The sequence below is a fragment of the Limulus polyphemus genome, unplaced genomic scaffold (genome assembly GCF_000517525.1).
Source record: "Limulus polyphemus unplaced genomic scaffold, Limulus_polyphemus-2.1.2 Scaffold632, whole genome shotgun sequence".
NCBI lineage: Eukaryota > Metazoa > Arthropoda > Merostomata > Xiphosura > Limulidae > Limulus > Limulus polyphemus.
In genome coordinates this window covers 381,806-386,857 of record NW_013666242.1, presented here as the reverse complement: position 1 = coordinate 386,857, position 5,052 = coordinate 381,806, and the positions used below count along the sequence as shown (strand labels likewise).

The 5,052-nt window shown below is 34.4% G+C and overlaps 1 protein-coding gene across 1 annotated transcript in view; it reads right to left on the bottom strand.

The window, feature by feature from the left end:
- The window catches only part of LOC106459585 (dystrophin-like), a 165,762-nt gene that overhangs the window by 119,928 nt on the left and 40,782 nt on the right, over positions 1 to 5,052 (bottom strand). The gene's annotated exons all lie outside the window — the stretch shown is intronic.

Sequence of the window (5,052 nt, the reverse complement as noted above, 5' to 3'; positions counted from 1 at the left end):
CATACACTAACTTTCAGTTAGGGGAAAACACGTCACAAAACAAGAAATAAAAGCATTTGTAAATGTAAAATGATGTAGGGATGGCAGTGCCAAGAAAGGATGCAAACAAGAATTTAAGGATGGTACAGCTATACATGGATCATTCATATATGACTTTCAATATTAAAACTTAATGCTACACTGTAAAATGCGTACCTAAATTTAATATTACTGCAGTTGGAAGTTATATATTCCTGACTGTTGGTATGCAGTTTGTTTATCATAATATCATGGTAATGTCAGGGTAGGCGTCAATGAAGTGTAACTAAAAGCCTATGACTTACGTACAAGGAAAATTAAGTTGAGTCAAAACATGTCTTGATTGTTACAGATTCTCGCTACGAGGTCGGTCGAATTGATTTTGACCGACCTCAATCATTTTTCACTCGTTCATTTTACAGTGTAATATAAATTCTAATATTGAAAGTCATGTATGGATGAACTATATATAACTACATCATCCTTATATTCTTGTTTAAAATATTTTTATTTTATTTATCATCCCTACATTATTTTACATTTATAAAATGTTTCTTTAATTACTTGTTTAAATGAAAGAAGCCATATTTCAAGTTTTTGCTATCTCACTGTCGTTAGCATGTGAACATATTTTATGCACGGTGTAATCTAATAATTGCAATTTATCATCTTATATCTTGTTGCAAAAGGCTATTTATGTATAATAGTGATTTTCTATATATTCTTTTGAAGTTCTGAAACAAAAATTCTGAGAATTACTTTATTTCAGAGCATCATTAGCAAAGTTGATAAGAGAAAGCCACCGTAAGAAAATATGAATTTTAACCTTTGTCAGCTAAAAACATAAACATAAAAAATCATTAGTTAGAAGATATGAATTAACGCATAAATTACCCTTTTCATTAAAATAAAACGAACTAAAACGGTTCAGAAGAAGCCATTAGAATAGAAGTGAAGAGATGTATTGTTTATAATGAATAATTAACTCTCTTGTATACAATGCTGTCAAAGTCACTCCATCAAGATAATCAACAGTAGATTCTGAAATTCATTCAAAGCGAAGAGGAAGCATTAACAATCAGTTAATATCCTTGTGTTATCGAGTGACATCCAATTGGGAACTACAATAAAGGCCTATAAGCAGTTTCTATAATACTTACTCCACCTGAATAAATAGGCCTTGCTTCAACATTAGGTCTTTGAGGAATTGGAAAATTAGATTTTCACAACTGTATAAAACTGCATTCAAATTAGATAATTATATGTACGAGTTTCGCCACAGAACCATTCAATTTGGTAAACTAGGAAATTTTGAAATATTCAGTTTTATTGAGAAAACTACTAATCAGCGTATACACTAAAAGGCCACTGTGTTACAACCCCTCCCCCTTCTATACACTCTATTCATGGGCAAGTGCAGATTAGATGGTTTATGTAATGTATCGGGTGATTTATTTTAAAGGTTGTTCAAATTCATCTGTCATCATAGCTGATATAACAATACGGCAGTTGAAATGAAACACGTCTGCCGTTAGAAGACATTCTGACGACCAACTGCTAGTGACTGAGACTATGGAAACAATGATTGAATAGGCGTCAGACTGCATTTCAGTTGATTAATATTTTCAACAGTGGTCAGGATTTTGTTGTCTCCATCTGTATCGTGTGAAGGACATTAGAAAAGCTGTCATTTAGCAGCCACTTATGCAAAGAAAAAGGTACGGGACCAGTAGTGTTCCCAGTACAAACTGTAGACAATAAGTGCCATAGAACGTATGAAATAATCTAGTAAGTTACGCATGGACTACTGAGTAAAGTCAGGGAGAAAATCACAGAACACACGTTTTGTATGTGTATACGAGTCATTGGAGGTGGAGTAAAGGTGTGGGGGAGCATTCTCGTGACGCAGGATGAGTCCTTTGGTATATTAAGAAAGACATTCTCATCATCATCATACGCTGTATCGGACTTGTCGGTCCGAGTTTGATGGACCCGAGAAGATCAAGTACACCTTCGACCTCTTCATCCCGATTAGAAGGACAAATGAGATGTAAAATGTCAATTAAGAAACTGGCGATTGTGTCCACTCCACAATACCTATTTTCATTCTGACGTACAATAATGTCAGTTTGACCAGCAAAGACATCTTTCGGATGAAATTGAAAGAAATTCTCACAAAATTAGGAAAGGGTTCTAATAAAGAGGTCAGTCAGCTGTTTTTCTTTTCAGAGTTTGTGGAAGTTCTTAAATTTTCAGTTTATACTAACAATTATTTTTGTTTTACAGAGAGAATATATTTTTGTTTGTTTGTTTGTCGAAGAGGTTAGCTTAAAAAAATAGTAAAAATAATTTCAAATGTAATAAAGAAGGATGGTCAAGCTCAAAAATCTCAAAATGATAGTTACAAAATGCTGTAAACATTTTTTTTTCACAGGAGAGACCTTATGTTACACGCTTCTTAGGAATTATTCTTATTTCAGAATGAAATCAATTTCATGATTTTGAAATTAGGTTTCAGCAAACCAGAAATAATTCAACAATCACACTATCGTACTTTTAACGTCTCGGAACCTATCACCACAAAACCAAGGTTCACTTTAATAACATATAAAGTAAAAACAAGTTGTTGTATCGAAAAAATAAACAAGCATCAGCGAAATATGAGTGCTTTAAAAATCGATAAAATGTTTGGGGGGGGGGAGTTATTAATTGAAAGTAAACTTTACAGAATAGTGGCTAGCTGAAAATATTAGTGAATTACACATATCTTAACGAGCTGAAATTATTAGTAAATCACAAGAATGACTTATGATTACAATCATTCGTGAAGTTTACAGAATAGTTGCACTATCAAAATATTTTTACAGAATAGTTGCACTATCAAAATATTTTTACAGAATAGTTGCACTATTAAAATATTTTTACAGAATAGTTGCACTATTAAAATATTTTTATAAACAAAATTTTCGTGGGAAGTAAAGGAATGAAATTAAACATTAACTCTTTAAAACATGAGTAAGATATTCATGTCTTCCACAGAAATTCTGAGGATCTACGGAATAGATGCAAGCTCAAATCATCACAGAACCTTGCAAACTTAATAGAAGTAAACTCCGAAGTGCGACACATATCTTTATGACAACAGGGATGCAAACCTTAAATCACAGGACTCACAATTCGGGCACACTAGCCCCTTAGTGGTACAGCGGTATGTCTGCGGACTTACAACGCTAGAAACCGGGTTTCGATACCGGTGATGGGCAGAGCACAGATAGCCCATTGTGTAGCTTTGTGCCTGTGGATGTGTTATATATCGATGGTTAAATTACGCTATTAGGTCGAAGAGTTGGCAGTGAGTGATTTTGACTAGCTGCCTTCTATAGATAAAATTAGGAATAGCCTGGCGCCGAAAGCAGTTTGTGTAGCTTTGCGTTAAGATTCTGAAATAAAAACAAATTTGCTGAAAATATTTTTAAACGTAAAAGATAAAACAGACGACGAGCTTACATTTTCCGTTAATTTTACAGAATAGAGACGACATGAAATTTTGAGCTCTAACAATGTTAAAAACTGAAAAATATCCGGGTGCTTTAAACAAAACTGACGAATTGAATGTTTGACAGAACCTTGTGAAAAAGAGTGACAAGCATAAAATATCTGTAAACTTTACAGGGCAGTTGTCCTCTGAATGTACATATAAACTATGACAGAAAACCTAAAAATTGAATTTATGTGAAAACGTTACGGAACACCTGAGCCCTGAATTTATCTGTAAACTTTACAGAACAGTTGATACCTGAATCTATCTGTGAAATTTACGAAACAGTGGAAAGCTTAAATTATCCGAGTCGAAAATTTGACTGGTATCAGGTGGTCGAAAACTACGCTATGACTGGATTATTTGGCTACGCGTTGAATCACCACAGATTGTCAGTTCCATTATGCGTTGAAGTCAATACATTGTGGCACTGTTGTCTGGCGAAATTTCGACTACATGTTGAATCAAGGCATTACGGCCAATGATCTGACACAGGGGAGCGAGCTTAAATTATATATGAGCTTTACAATAAAGTGGGATGTTAAATCGTCTAGGGGCTTCACACTACAGTGGCGAACTTAAACTTACGTTGGGTTTTTACACTACAGTTGCAAATATAAATTATCTATGGGTCTTGAATTACAGTGGCAAACTTAAATTTTCGATGGGTTTCACACTATAATGAAAATTTTAAATTATATATGGCCCTTACACTACAGTGGCAAACTTATTGACTATGGGTTTTACGTTACAATGAAAAGCTTAAATAATCGAGTTCACACTAAAGTGGCAAACTTAAATTTTCGATGGGTTTCACACTATAATGAAAATTTTAAATTATATATGGCCCTTACACTACAGTGGGAAACTAAAGTTTATTGATATTTTGTGTAGATTCTTGTTCAGAATTATCTATATATGTAAATCAAAGTTGTCCATCTGTCTGTCTGTCTGGTATCCTGACGTTACAAGTTCGTGTGAAAAATCGGTTGAACGAATTTCGATGGAATTTAGTATAGAGCTCAGGTGGACCCCCGAAAGATCTAATTTGAGTGGATTAGCAATCGGTTGACATTTCAATTTACACTACGTGAAACGAGAATGTACATTTCGGACCAAAGTTTCGTGTGCCACGACCATTTCAATTCTCACCTTTCTACTGCCTCAGTGCATTCTTCCAGAACTCAGTAGTATTCAGTAGACTTGCACACATGGCGAATGACGTTCACGCACGCCGTCCCATCATCCCCGCGAAGCCCTATCTCCCGAAACAAGTACGTTTTCTAGTGTAGTTATAATTCTAATTTACCTCGTTGGCTATACTAAAATTCGGTGTTCTAACAATGACTGCGTTGAATACATTGTATATAGCCCGTTGTGTAGTTTTGCACTTAAACTAAACAATTTTAACCCCTTCCGCGTCAGTTTTTTTGGGGGGAGGGGGAATTGAGATAAAAAAAGGCAGGTTTTTTTATTTCACTTTTTAATAACTTATT